Here is a 16,069-nt window from a genome sequence, read left to right as displayed (position 1 = left end):
TTAGAGTGGAGTGTTGTTAGGGGAGAAAAATCTGCTTGTGTTTGAAAAATATGAAATGGGAATATCTATTGACACATGTGCGTGTGTTATCCATACACGGTGAGACATGCAGAACAATGCTCTATCCTTCCCTACCCCCTTTCGGCACGAAAGCGCAGTAAGCCATATGGTTCATCAGTCCCGTTCTCCACTGCTCCTTATCTAATGCTGGTAGATCACGAAATGGCCACATCTTCCCTTCTCCTCGTTTGCGTGCCTTCTCCTTCGGGATTTAGAAGCTCCTCCCAACAACATATAGGTGTTATTTCTCTTCCCTTTGAATAAGATCTGCCTTGTGACTCGCTTAAGCCCATACGATGTGGTGGAAGTGATGCGAAGCCTCTCTTCCGTACTTATACGGGCCCTTTCAGAATCCCGTTCAGAGGTTACGTGAGCAAAAGCTCGGCTAACCTGAGGAGATGAGATTCCATGCGGAATTCAGCTGGGTCCCCCTAGCAGAGGCGATCCTAAACTCGCCAGCTCCCAGACAAGCCGGCTGCACGCACAGGACGCGTGAACAAATACAGTGAAAGGAACAGAACTACCCAGCCGAGCTCTGCCCAAGTTCCTGCCCACCCAGTAGAATCAAGCGTTAAATTAATGTGTGTTAGGCCACTAAGTTTTGGGGTGCTTTGTTACGCATCAAAGGCTAACTGCTGCAATAAGCAACTTACATTTCTTGGGTAGCTTCACTTTTGTGTAGTGATACTACATTAAGTATTAAACCTGTATTTGGAATTCACATTTTTCTTATAATCTTCTTATATGAATCTCCCAAGAGCCTTACATGAACACCTGGATATATTAATCCTATTCGTGGTTCAAGATACAAGATGGTTTGAGAGATACTAATCTGTAATTCTCGCATTAAAAAAAAAATAACTTCAGTTAAGACGATGCCTATGGCACAGAATAAAGTCAATTATCCACTTATTTGTTCAGTACAAATGTTCATTTCCTAAAATGCAAGGCCTTTTGGTCTCGGATCCTAGCAGGCATCTTAAGACTTGGATTTTGGGGAAATGATACACTCGGGGGAAAAGAGTTCCTGATATGGGCAGCCAAGATACATGGGCTCCAACTCTCATGAGTTTCTTCCTCCTCTAATTCATCAAAGAAGCAAAACTTTGGAGAAAACTAGATTGTTCACCTCCTGTAATAGCACACAGATCTATCTGTCTGATCTGTGCTCTTCACAGCATCATTTCAGGATTCAATACCTCCTCAAAAAATTATTAGTTCTACCAACCTCACGCACTCAAGCAGTTTATTCATTGTCAGAAAGCTTCTTGGCTTCAGTGGCTCTGGTAACAGACAGAGGTGGCAATGGCATTACCTAATTCTGTGATACACAGTTAATTTGATTTTTTCTCTATGATTAAAATGGAAATTCCTCACAACTTAGAACTGCTGTTAAATAATGGGCTACAAATTCCACCTGAGTTTCAGGAATCGCACCATAGGCTTGTGAGCAGAAACTTGGTAGAGTCGCTTTCAGTTGGAAAAAGAAAAAGTAGCAAAATTGGTTCTGAATATAAAAAAGAGTATAAATGGATGAAATTGTACAAAATTCCAAAGGTTTCTGTTTCCATCAGGATTTAGGCAGGAAATAAATGGCATTATCATAGGGGGTCATCGAGGAGAGGAAAGACACTAGTTGGCAACCTGTGGGCAGGGGCTCCGTGCAAGGACTCGGAAATTAGGAGTAGTAGGCGGCACTGCTGAACCCCTAGGGAGGGGGCAGTTGCTAAGCCCCAAAACAGCTGCTTGGAGAGGACCACCTAAGAGGAGCTACGGATTCCTTGGGCAGCCACCAGGAGATGGTCTGTCAGGAAAGGGACCAGGACACAGCCCGCCTCCACACCCTTTCCATCCTTTCATCTGCCAGTGCCACAAACTGGCTCAACTCAACAAGAAGCCCAGGGGAAGCCCACTCATTAATTACATTCATTCAATTCGGCCCCCTGAGACGTCAAGCAGGGTGGAGGAGAGTGGAGAGTGGACCAGAGGGACCGTGGAAGACGTCCAGCACAGTTCCTTCACAAAGAGTAAGCGCTGAAAAGACATTTTAATGAGTTTTTAATTCTCTGAGAACAGTGGCATATCTAGCTGAGGGAACTCCTATCATACTTGTTTTTACTTAGAATTGTGTAGGGAAGAAAATCAAAAGACTGGAAATGTTAAAAACAGTAGGATGCAAATGGCTTTTTCCTCGCTAGTCCATTCTCAAAGCTCTTAGAATTGTACTTTTATGATCACCTTTCGAGTTCACTGCCATTTTCCCCAACATCATCATCATTTTCTAAACTCGTAATTATTAGAGTAAAATCATTTATCTTTTCTGCTATAGAACTATCTATATCCATGAAAAGGAATGAGTCAAACTCATTCCTTTTGGTGTCGTTTTGGTTCTGCCTGTAACATGCCGCTAACCTCAGGCAAGTTGACAAACTTTTTTTTGGCCTAAATTTCTTCATCCATATAGCAGAGACAGTAAGAGTTCCTACCTCACAGGGCTGTTGTAAAGACTAAGAAAATTCTTACAGGTAAAGTGCTGAAAACGGTGCCTGGCACATAGTAAGCACCCCCAAAATGTTACCTAGTGGTATTAATAATGAGGGAACATTGATTCCAAATTTTACTGTTTGATTAGTATTGATTTTCTTTTTTTTTTTTTTTCCTATGATGATCCAGTGAGGTCTCAGTGCATCTTACTTGGTGAGACTTGGAACTAGGCAACATGAACCACCTTCCCTAAACCCCTCACCAGGCTCCAGCCAGACAGGCAATACGAGTAAGAAAGAAAGACACATCTGTTTAATCCGGGGCTCTACAAGATTTTAAGAACAGATTTTACTCAGTACCATGGTTTGGCAAAGCAGGACAGAATGATGCAGAGCCACGTGTGGCAGATGAGCTCCCCAGAGGCAGAGTTCACAGTGTGACTGATTCCTTTATTTAAAGTATCCACAAACAGTAAAAAGACACACCCATTTGTAAATCTCAGAATTAAAATATATTGCCAATCAGAATGCAGGATCTGTGGATTTTAAACTCAGCACTTTGACCACCCCCTGGGTGCCCAGATAACCCATCAGGGCTTCACCTCAATCCTCGCCTAGGGTCAATCTCCAATCCCAGCTCATCTGAGATGCTCTCTGATACCTTCAGACAGGACACCCTCCTTGATAAAAATAGATTATTAGCTTTCTTTGTCTGGAGGCAATCAAACACTCTAAGAAGTGAAAGAAATGTGCTAAAGACAGATAATCAGCTAATTGGAGCTTTCTCCACCAAGTAATAAAAGAAAGAAACTCAAAGAACACTGATTGTGGGAGAGGAGTGAGGGGGAGTATACAAGTACTTTATCGGAATTACAATTCTCCCTTCGAGGGCAATTGTGAGGACAGTATCAACTTGGGTTTGGATCATCTATACTTCTCTCCAAAATCAGAGATAATTGAGAAATTCTCACTCGGGCACTGAGGTGACTTTGTGAGTCTCCTTTTGAGATGCAGACAACTGCTCCAAGAGGGAAAACCACAAACCACCTTTGATCCCTGCTGATTTTTCTATTACACTTCACCATCTACTCCATCACAAAAAATATTGGTACCTGACGTCTACTGAATGAATTTGATGAAATCAAGGGGAGCTTTACTAGTACCACTGTCAGCGAAGGGTCCTTCGAGTTATCTGAAATACAGAGAGCACAAAGAAGGTAAACTTGTTCTGCTATAGCTGGAAAGAAGGGATACGGGAAATCAAAGCAACACACAACAAGCAACACGACGTACAGATGTAACAGAAGAACGTGGAGCAGAGAGATGGGTAAACGGGCGCCGGGGGAAGCTGGAAACTCTGATGCCTTCCTATGTGCAGAAGTTCAGTCACCACTGATCCCTGCCGAGCAATAAGAATAGTTAAAGCACTCCTTCCTCCTGTCGTGAGAACAGCAGCAATGGACCTCACTGACAGAGCACGTACTCTATGCCAGCCATTGGCGTGGTAACCGTCATCCTGAGCAATACAGCTATTTAGTCTTTTCAACAAATCTGCAAGGTAGATACTATTCCCACCCCATTCTACAGATACAGAAACTGAGACACAGAGAGGGTCAATAACAGGTGACGGTCAGACAATCCACTCCAGGATCTAAACTCTTAACCACACTTTATAGTATTCCTAAGAGTTATAATAATCCACGATGAACTCAGGGAGGGGCATTTCCATTCTCTATGTACGCGACCACTAAGAGCGCGTGTTACAAAGAGAACACACACACACAGACAGGAGAAAGACACCTGGAGGCAGCAGACGGACACGCTGTACGTAAATGTGACAGGAAGTGGGAACCATCACCACATAACACACTAAGGCTCTCCAGAGGCTGCAACAAATGAAGTCGGAGGGGAAGCTTGGAAACGGTGAGTAGCTGCGGGGAGACCCGTAAACCTGAAGGGAAGCGAACAAGAAGGAAGGAGCCAGAAGGAGAGGCCAGAGAAGCCAGGAAGGGACCACCTACCCCAGGCCCTCCAGGAAGGGCGACCATATGTCCCAGATTCCTTGGGACAGGCGTAAGTTATCCTCGTCCTGTTGTACTTGTTAAAACTGTTCATTGTACTCTCCAGTATCCCAGGCTGAACAATACATGATCACCTTGCCTCTATGGCACGTTAAAGACTTGGGACGCGGGCACCCTAAGTCGCTGAAGTGTTTTCCGGCGGGAAGGGGAGGGGGTGGGGAGGGATAAAGATATTCTAATATTTGACTTACAAAAGAACCACTTTGGACTGCAGTGGGACAAATAAACTAGGGTAGGGGCAATAGTGGATGAAGATATTCAGTGGTTCAGGTTTGTGAAGAAGGGGATAGAGGAAACTAGGCTGAAAAGTATTTAGGAGATAGAATCAATGGGGCTTAGTGAGACAGGAGAGAGGATTCTTTATTTCCTCAGCATTTTAGCCGCTGATTGCGCTACTTGCCAATACCAGAAATCTGGGGAAAGGAACAGGTTTGTGATACAACCCAGGAAGGGGTTCAGTTTTAGACATGTGGATGAGGTGCCAATAAGGCTGCTTACTCCCCATGACTGGAGATACTGATCACACATATTCTCTATATGCCCAAAACACAAAGGAGGTATCTAGCAAGTTGTACAGAGACATTAAAATGTCAACATCAAAATGCTAACTGAAACCATGGCAATGATGGAAATAATCCAAGTGGAGAGTTTGGAGTGAGACAGAAAGATGATCAAGACAAGGTCTGAAGAATTCCGATGTTTAATAATGGAGTAAAGGCAGTTAGACAAGGAACTTGAGGTCAAAGCTCCAGAGTGGAGGAAAGGAAGAGGAGATGACACGGAAATCCAAGGCATGGAGGAGGGAGCCAAGGGCGAGGTATGTCTAAAAGGTCGAAAAAGATAATGACAAAAAATGACCAATTATCATGGAGCATTTCGCGGGGTGGGGCCGAGACAGATCAGGATGGCGTGAGGACACAGTGCACTCAGCACTTTAAAGAGGAGGATGGTGGGAAGAACGTGAGAAACAGGACCGCCTCTAACCACCTCTAGAGCAAGACGTGAGTCAAGTGAAGGAAGACCTGCTAACAGACAGAAGTTCATGCTTGAATGCCAAAGGGAAGAAGCCACTAGAAAGGGAAAGGCTGAAGATGTAGAAGAGATGGGATAATTGATCATGCAGTTACTGAGGTGTTTGGGCACACAAAGAAGAGGGGACTCCTGACCTTAAAAGTAATGCCTCCTCCGCTGTTAACGTGAGAGAAGAGAGGGCGGAGGCTGAGGCATCAGGCTTATGGATCTGGGGGTAGGGATGTGAGGTAGTTTCCCATATGCCTCCACTCCCAGGAAAAATGCTATCTCTTGTAGCAGAATATTTGGTCGTAGGAAATAAAACGACCTCAACGAACTCACTTGGCGTGTCAGAGAGAGACACTTCGATAGAGACGATGCCAGGCGGTCAGTGTGCGACTTGAGAGCAGGCATTTCATTTCATTCATCTCCGAATTCCCTAGGATGTATAGCTCTGTACCCTGCACATAGTAGTCTGGAATGAACGCTGATGAAATGGGAGAGCCTACAAATAATCAACACGCAGCTTCCGTGTCTAGATCTGGAGGATCCGTTTAGTTCAAAAGAGCAGAACCGAATTCTTGAAGCAACCAGGCAATTCACAAACGGTTCCTGGGCATTCTTGGCCTGGGCCTTCCAGACAGCTCTAAACCAACCAGTCTAGGTTCCCCAGGCACTCCCCCGTGTTCTCCTGGCACCCCAAGCCCGCCTGCTCCAGGGCAATCACATTGCACCACAGTTACCTGTTTGCACGTTCAACGTCCTTCAGTATTACTCGACTCCGAGTATTTTGACAGCAGGGACTGGACCTCAGTGTCATTAATAATATTCATGAGAATCACTATAATCTTCTCATCTAATTCTCTCAACAGCATTACAGGTAGTGAAATTATTCCCATTTTACACGTGAGGACACGAAGGCTTATAGAGAGATTAAGTAACTTGCCTAAATTCATACAACGTATAAGTCAGCAAGTCTGGATGCCAATCCAGGACCGCCTGACTTCAAATTTTAGGGTCTCAATTACCAGCCCTTCCTTATCTGTCTGTTGTTTCCCCTTCCTTCTTCCCTTCCTTCCTTCCCTTCCTTCCCTTCTTTCCTTCCTTCCTTCCCTTCGTTCCCTTCCTTCCTTCCTTCCTTCTCTTCCTTCCCTTCTTTCCTTCCTTCCTTCCTTCCTTCCCTTCTTTCCTGCCTTCCCTTCCTTCTTTCCTTCCTTGTTCAATAACTAGCATAGTATCTGGCACAAAAGTGACATGATGACATTTAATGCATATTTGTTCCAAAAACGACTGGATGACGGAAGTGCAAGACAGAATCACGATCACGAAGCCGTTATGTCACCTTCCACAGACAACACATACCAATGATCCAAGAATGTGCCACTTTAAGAAGCACCTCAAACTACATTTCTTTCTATAATGACATGCATTTGGCATAAGACTGATCCTTTCAGGTAACACTCTAGGAATGGATTTTATTTTGTTTTATTTACTCATTTTTTAATATTTTTGATGTGGACCATTTTTAAAGTCTTTATTGAATTGGTTACAATATTGCTGCTGTTTTATGTTTTTGGTTTTCTGGCCACAAAGCATGTGGGATCGTAGCTCCCCGACCAGGGATCGAACCTGCACCCCCTGCACTGGAAGGTGAAGTCTTAACCACTGGCCGCCAGCAAGTCCCAAGGGATTGATTGTAAAGAGCGAGGTTTTGTACTCAGTGACAAGAAAAGCATAAAGGAAAGAGCACTACCACCAGCCTTCTTGGTATTCCTTCCACTAGTGATACTGACAGCAAAACCCAGGCACTTGGTGGTAATAATTCCTCATAATGGAATGCATCACCAAAGTAAAAAAGAAAACAACTTTTCTTAAAAATGAAAGACAGAGAGTGTGCAGGATACGGACACAGCATGATCTTAGAGTCTGTTTCACACTCTTCTCTCCGTTTAATTTATGAAGAGAAAAATTACTGTGATAGAAATAAGTTGGCAGTTGTGATCATTAACAGAGAGCTACTGCCCACGGGCATGCAATAAAATGTACCACATATTGAGTCCTTTTAACGTTGACTATTTTGAGGTTGTGACTGAAAATTACTGTTGAATTGCAGGTGACACGAGCTGTGCTCCACAAACATTAATATGGTAAACTGGTTATAAAAGCAGGGATTATTATGTTTGTGTCATTAGATTCACTTTACTGACATGAACAGTTCAAAACAACACACATTTATATGTCATTTAAGTACTATCTATTCAACTTAGTTTAACAAATAACACCGTACACCACGCTATATGCAAATGCAAGAAGGCAGGCTTCTTTCAATCTGACTGAACAGCCATCGCTCTTCTATTAAACTATTTTCATATCATTTCCGTGGCATGCTTTCAGAATTAACTTCTTTGTCTGTGAGAGGAACTGCTCCTCCAAAGAGGGGAAAAAAGAGAAAGAAAGCAAGCACAAAGAAGGAAGGAAGGAAAGGTGGGTCTACTGCCTGTATATTCTGTGAAACAGACTGGACAAGTTCAGTCAAGTAGCAGAATGCTTCCAAGCTGACCGAGTCTCCTCAGTAACTGGATGGAATCTACATTAAAGGCATCCACACAGCTGTTTCTTCAGCAGCATCCCTTTGAACAGGACGGCCTATAGGCAGCTCTCAGTGGAGTCCTTCTGAGGGCCAGTCTCTCGGGGTGCTGTCCAGCTCTGTCAGCCGCACCCCGTGAGGTTCTCAGGCTTTAGCAGAGGCCACCTTTGTGGTGAAGAGCCGGCGTCTCCACCAGGAAGATTTCACGGGGAAAATATCCTTACAGATCCAGCCTTTACACAGGTTGACAAAGACACTAAATTCTCCCGTGCACAAAGTGAATGAAAAGGGCTTTTTTAGTGGCTGTTAAAAGCCAACGCATATCTTAGCTCACATTCAGCCCTTTGACAGTAAAGAGATGCACTTATATGTTCATTTCACACCCCGATGGCCCCTGAGAGATGGCCGTAGTCTTCTGTTTTCCTCTCTGTAAAACTTCAAAGGGGATGATTTGGGACCAGAATCTTCTCCTTATCCTTGGACAGCCTGTCATGAGGTAGCTTGGGTACCTCCCAACGTGGATTCTCATTTGAGAGACAACAACATGTCATTCGTATCACACATCAAACCCTGAGTGTTGACAATCTAAGGTGTACTACAGCCGCCCTTGCTTGAGGAGGGGCCTCAATGATGAACGGCTCCCTAGGTGAGGAAATACCATATTTCCCTCTACAAAACCCCTCACTTCTGTTAGAGCTTGGCTTTTTAAAACACAGAAATGGGAAATTTGGACTCTTATGAACGAACACAAGTGGTAACGTGTGGGTATAATCCATAATTAACACAATCTGAAAGACAATGCTGGGAAATGACGGAAAACATTTGCATAGATAGAATGGCAACAGGGAGGTTACTTTTTCCAGTCAGAAAGGAAAGACGCTACTGAATTACTCAAGAATTCAAATGTAAGCTCCACGACGGCAAGATGTGGGCAACACCTCCAAGGCCCAGCACTGGACACACAACACGAAACACGTAGCACACATGTGGAAAAAAGATCTTGAGGAGATCAGTTTTGTCTACTTTTGAAAAAAGTATCAATTTGGCACTAAATTACTGTCTTCTGCACATGCGATTCCTTGTGTACGAGCGTTACAACAAACACGTTCTTGTCTATAGTGTAAGCCTCATTTTGACCGGATGCACGTGTACATTGATACGTGACTTAACGATAGTAGCTGTCGATTTGAGGACCTGTTGGCGGCTGCTTCCTTCCTAGCAGCATGTTTTGTTTTGTTTTGTTTTGAATAATGAAAATTACTCGGTCCTCATTTGCCCTCTGCCAGCCGCTCCATGCTGCTTGACTTCTGAGCTATCGCTGGCTTTCCTACATCGCTACACAGTATGTTCACCGCGTCCTTGAAGCATTTCTTTTGTCCCTATTCAGTCGGCATGCCCATCCTCAGCTGCCCACTTGGAAATTGCTTTGATAACCTGCTGTCAGCCATTCTCTTTACACGACCAACCTACTGAAACTGAATTACCGTAAGTATGACTTTCCCACTAGTGTACTGACGGTGCTCTGGGCCCTCATTAATGCACATCATCTTGCCATTTAATTTTAAATATAGCACACAGGGAGAATTGCCTAGGAACTGGGTATCATATCAGTGACAGGCCTGACCAGATCTCAAAGAAGTAGACTCGTCTGCAGTCTGCCAGGCCCTGAGTTCTCAATTAGAATTTCACGGAAGAAACCAGAACTGGTCCTATCACAGCCATTCTCTCCTTTTCTCTCTACTTGTGTTTTTTCTATATATTCGAATTCTCCTTTCTGTAACACCCTTCTGTCCTCTCTCACCTTACCATCCGACAGGGAAAAAGAGGGACGTGAAACAAACTTCTAAGCTGTCGTTATTACCAGTAGTTCCCTTATCAGTCTTCATTCAGACTGCAGGTGCCCTAGGTTCTACCATTCTAGGAGAAGAATAAACTCATCTTCATAATCCTTCAATGCCCAGAAGGACTTAGCTTGGGTATGCTGCTTATGACAATCATTTTATTTCTTATTTCTATTTGTTCAGATATCTATATATATCTTTATTTTATCTATTTCTCTTCTGTGTTTTGTTGGATGCCAGGTTAGGGAGGTGGGTCATAGGGTAACATTTAATACATTTAAAAAATATATAAGTAGATACAAAATTTGAAAAATGAGAGAGAGGAATGAATGGTAAAGCAATGGATCAGAAGTCTGTTTTGGGAGAGAGAGAAGAATTAGAAAAGAGGAGATAGAAGTATCGTCGTTTCCAACTTGCACAATCACCCGCTAACCTGGAACAGCAGGCTTCTGGTCTTATTAAGAAGTTAAAGGTAAAAAGGAAAATAAAACAAAGATGATCTTGCTGCTTCTCAAATGGGGAACATGAAATCAAAGATTTGAGATGTCCGCCCTCAAGAATGGTAGATGAAATTTTACACATCAAAAAAATTAAAAAGACAAAGCCACGGTTCTCTAGCATCGGTGGAGAATGTCATTCTAAATGAAAACTTTTCCAAATAATTGAAGGTAAAGCTTCTTTAAGCACAATGATTCTTTTCATTTTAACTACCTGTGACGCAAATCTTCTTAAAGTGCAAGGACATGTCCCAACCTTCTCAAGCAGAGAACACGGAACCTAATCTAACCTTTCCTTCTTGCCCTGGGCTTATCACCAGGAACATCACCTAGTGCCTTTTGCTGTAACAGGATGATGCCCTCGGGGACTGCCTGGTGCACGCACAGCTGTCCGACTTGACTCAAAGTGAGCTCCGACACCTGATCTTCAATAATTTTAATTTATTTCACTTTTTAAAAATTTAGGCTTTTAGACATTATTTGTTACGACTATCAGATGGACCCTGCTTACAGCAAAGTCGCCCACTTGCAATTTGCTGTGGACTGGTAACCCATAGCTTCAGACTGTGTGTGTACTCACACACACACATAATACATATAATGTGTATATATATGTCTATTTACATAAATAGACATATGTATATAAAATTTGGTTCTGCAAGAGAGCCTAAAGGGCTCTTGTATTAATACACGCACAGTCCTTGGTGTGCACTTCTGTGGTATATACTTACTCTAGTCAAAAAGCCTGTTGTTTCCTCTTTCTGATTCTTACCTGCATTCCACAGCAAAACTTCTCAACTGTAAAGGAGCATCAGATTCATCTAGGGAACACTGCTAACTGCAGGTTCTGATTCTGGGTAGGAGCCCGAGATTCTGTATTTCTAACAAGCTCCCAGGATCACACTCGGAGGTAAGATCTGAGGTTCTTTTTGGCAGTTAGGTAAAGCGATCTGGATCAGGAAGCAGCAAACTACATACAGCCTGTGGGTAGCCCACCACCCATTTGTTCATGGCCTGTGAGCTAAGGATAGATTTTACATTTTTACATGTTTGGGAAAAGGAAACAAAGAGAAGAGGAAGATTTTGGGACACACGATCATGATACGGATTCTAACTGTCCATCAGGGGAGTTTTACCGGAACACGACCACACTCGTGTAGCTGTTCCTGTGCTACAGCAGGGTAGCTGCAGCAGAGACAGCATGGCCCAGAGCCTGAAGTGTTTCCTCTCTAGCCCTTTACAGAAGTGGCTTACAACCCATGAGGCGGACGCCTGTACTTCATATTTGAACAGCACCTTGTAGATCACAGAGGCCTTTTCTTCCCTTTGGTCCTGGTGCTGCGATAGATGGCGCCGGTGCAGGACCACCCCGTGCAGCTGGCAGAATGCTCCCTGCTCGAGGATGCTCTGTGGGGAGCATCCCGCTTCAGAGTCACGCGGGTAGCACAGAGGCTAGAAGATGCCCATCAAAGATGACAAGCAACTAGTCCCGAACTACACGGCTGACAAGAAGGGCTGCCAAGACAGCGCGTGAAGTCGAGCGCCTTTCCACCGCACTACAAGGTGATGTGCTGGTAAGAATTCTTGTGATGACATTTCCATATCTTTTTTTTTTCTTCAACTAAAGTGTTTCATAAGTAATGTACTTTCAATCATTTCAATATAAATGATGATCTTTTATTCTGATGGTTCAAACATCTTTTAGAATGATAAAGTAGGCCAAAAAACATGTCAACTAATATTTTCTTCCAAAGTTGTAATAGCCAAATCAAAATGAACACAGCAGAATTGATATTCATTGAGAAACATCTATTCATCTTTTCGATTCAAACATTTACTGGCTTGTTTTCCAAACGCTTATTTGATATAAAACAGATTCCATTAAAACCCTAAACTCCACTTCCTGGATTTAAAGGGCAGCTTTCAAAATAATAGTAAGTCTTGGGTTCATCACTTGTTATTGTTCTTATGAAAGAGATTTTAGATCTACTGAAAATATTTGTTTAAATTACCCCCTAATTATTTAGAAATATTTCTTAATGGTGTATACGGTCTAGTACAATATTTTCTCTTCCATTCTGTGATCTATATAATTTAATCATGATGGTTTTACAAATAAGAATGAACCATGGGAACAAAATCATTTCTTTATTAAACTTATGGAGGCAGTTTTGTCCTTATGTCAGCAAGGAATGTTCTGGATTTAGTTTCTTTCATTTCCCACCAGAAGAGCTAAGACAACAAGGGAATCCTTAGCTTCAGAAAGGAAGTATCATAGGCAACACAAATACTCCTTTATTTCATGCAAATCTCTCTACTCTCTGTAAGGTTTCACATCAGATTTAGCCTCCATTGGATGACACGTTAAAGTTTATAACACTGAAATGTGAATACAAAGAAAACGGAAAGCAGAGCACAAAGAGACCAAAAGTTTGGCCAATCAAAATATACATTCTAAACGCCTGCATTACTGGCAATGTGCTGACAGCCAAATTATTTGTCAGTGAAAATTTCTGTTGTCGGGATTGAGCTCTTTTGTTTTCAGCACTCTCCCATGGAAGAATGCGACAGCATTACCTTGAAGAACTAGTTTTTCACCTAAATGCTCAAATAGCTTGGGTGAGGCCTCTAAGACTTGCTTTTATGCAGTAATACCCTCATGCTTGAGATGTTCTTGATATCTTGGTAGAATTTGAGCTGGGTAATTGGCATTGACACTTCTGAACCTCAAAATCTGCTAGTTTTTGACATAATTATGTTTCTAATATATATATATATATATTATTTCTTCATAATTAGCTTCCTGCTATTTTCCGAATTTGCTTCCTTACTCACTTCGTAGAGAAAATGAAGGGCCTACTGTCTGACTGCGGTCTCCCTTGGGCTTTCTCCATCACTCCTCCGCCAAAGCACTTCAGTTCCAGGGAGGTGTTTCCTCTGCATGGAATTTTTCCATCCTTCTCTCCCTCTCATCCTCTCCCATCCTGGTCCGATCAGGCTATGCCTCATGTGGTAGGGACTGACAAGTTGTTTACCAAAGCACTTCCTTTCTCCTTCTGGGCACACAGCTAGATTACAGTCTTCGGCCCTCTGCCGATTAAGTGTTGCCATGTTACTAGGTTCTGGACAGTGGAATACGGGCAGAAGTGATGTAGGTCATTTCCAGTCTTACCCATCCCATAGAAAGATGCAATCCTACCCCGCTCTGCTTCCCCGCAAATGAATCTCCATCTATTTGTGATCTCTCCCCATCTGCTGGTTGAATGGAAATAACTCCTAGAACCTAAAGGAAGGCCCTGTTACAACACGGAAAGAGCCTGGGTCCTTATGTCACCACTCAGAAGAATGCTGCCCAGGAGAGATGCTCTTCCAAGGATTCCCATTTTGGACCACTGTGCAAATAGAAATTATTGAGGTAAGAAAGACAGTGAGACTTTAAGTCCCCCTTAGTGGCTTAACAACAACAAACATTATGCTATCATAGTTTCTGTGGGTCAGGAATTCAGAGATGACTTAGCTGACTTCCTCTGGCTCAAAGACTCTTACGAAATCGGAGTCATCCTACAGGTCAGGGCTGTGGACCCATGTGAAAGCTCCTCTTGGTGGAAGAGAGAGCATCTGTTTCCAAGATCACTCACAAGGCTGTTGGAAGGTCTTGGTCTTTTGCTCAGTGAGCTTCTCCAAAGGGTTACCTCCTGACATGGAAGCTCACTTCCAAAATAGCAAACAATGGGACAGAGACAGAGATGGGGGGTGGGGGGGAGGGAGGAAGGGAGAGTGTGTGTGTGTGTGAGAGAGAGAGAGAGAGAGAGAGAGAGAGAGAGAGAGGTCACCCAAGATGGAACCAGTCTTTTCAAAACCTAAGTCCATCCCAACAATATTCTATTTGTTAAAAGGGTTATACAAGCTGTGAATTCTAAGGTAAGGGTCACTGGAAGCCATCCTGGGAAGCTGGCTCCAATGCTGTACATTTCCTGATGGTCCCTCTTTTCTGGAGCAGAATTATTCAAGACCTCTGTCTTACTGTGCTATGTAAACATGCTCTGAGATGCCATGTGTAAACGGAAGATTGTATTACACGAGAACACTTAGTCAAGAGTTCAAAGTGGCTGAAGTTCAGCCCATCCTCCTGAGTCACAGACTCTCAAAGACACCATGCAGGCTAGAGATGGCCTTTATGGTGAAGCCCTCACCAAACTCTGAATAAAGGAAAACAGTTTGCAGGAAGTGATTCACTCCTGTATGTCTGGTTCCCTATACTGCAAACTGCACTGGGTATCACCTCAATAAATATTTGTTGATCAAAAATGAATGAGTGCTTGAATGATGGATAAATTCTAGATATTTTCGATGGCTAGTTTGTGAACAAAAGTCTCATTTGGGAGGAATTTCAAGAAACTGGCTCCAGAAATGCTGGCCAATGTCAAATACTGATTCGTAGCTCCTAGATCAAAATGCACAGGGCATTTCTAAATGCTTAAAGTTTCTCAGCGGTGTTTACATATATGAAACGATTAATTAATGGATATTCTGCTTATACTCTGACAGTAAGTGTTGAGCTATAATTTGAAATCACAGAAATATAATATTAAAGAAGAAAATTCCACAATAATGTGGACAATTTTCAGAGACATTTTTGCCTCTTATATATGCTTATTCAAGATAACATTCAGATCATAATGTTTTCTAATTCATAACAGCTTCTGTGAATGGATCTGACCTACTCCATGGATGATATACAGACTTTGGTCAACTGTAGCCATTTGAATTAACTCCACAGTGATATTAAGTTTCTTGGTGAATAACTATTATTATGACTGAGAACATGAATGTCAACTAGAAAACTGAATACATGGGCACATGTATAAAGATAGATTGCGCCTTTCTTTAGTATTCTCTCCACAGATTTCTCAGTATTCAAAGAAGATATTGAACTGTAAAGATATTGATGTTTACAAAGGTCACAGAAAACAAACATCGATACATTGTTCTAATTATTGCAGATTTCCGCTACCACAGATGCAAACTTAGAAAACTTTCTATATAACTAAATGTTAAAATATATTACCACATTTATACTGCAGCATATTAATAGCATTTTTAATTACGGAAAATAGATGAAACTATTGCTAATGTTATTTTATAAGAGCTTAATATTCCAAAACCTGTTTGATTTTATTTTAGTTGATGATTAATTTGTAAATATTCACCTATTCTTGAATATTGGGAAATTCCATTGTGAGAAATTTAGACAAAGACATTATCGTAGAAAGAGGTTAGAATTAGACAAAAATTGAGAAAAAAATGCATCATTTGGGGAGAGGATATACTACTATACTAAAATAAAAAAGTCTCCCACACTCTAAATCCCTAAATTTATATTTACAATATCATCAATCTAAGCAAATTTTAAAAACAATTTCCCTTTAATGTCATCCATATAATAAATAATAAATATTCTTATAATTGTACTATTAAGGATCTTAACCGCAATACTAATTATGGGGTT

The sequence above is a fragment of the Phocoena phocoena genome, chromosome 21 (genome assembly GCF_963924675.1).
Source record: "Phocoena phocoena chromosome 21, mPhoPho1.1, whole genome shotgun sequence".
Taxonomy (NCBI): Eukaryota; Metazoa; Chordata; class Mammalia; order Artiodactyla; family Phocoenidae; genus Phocoena; species Phocoena phocoena.
Note: the sequence above shows the minus strand (reverse complement) of the source record.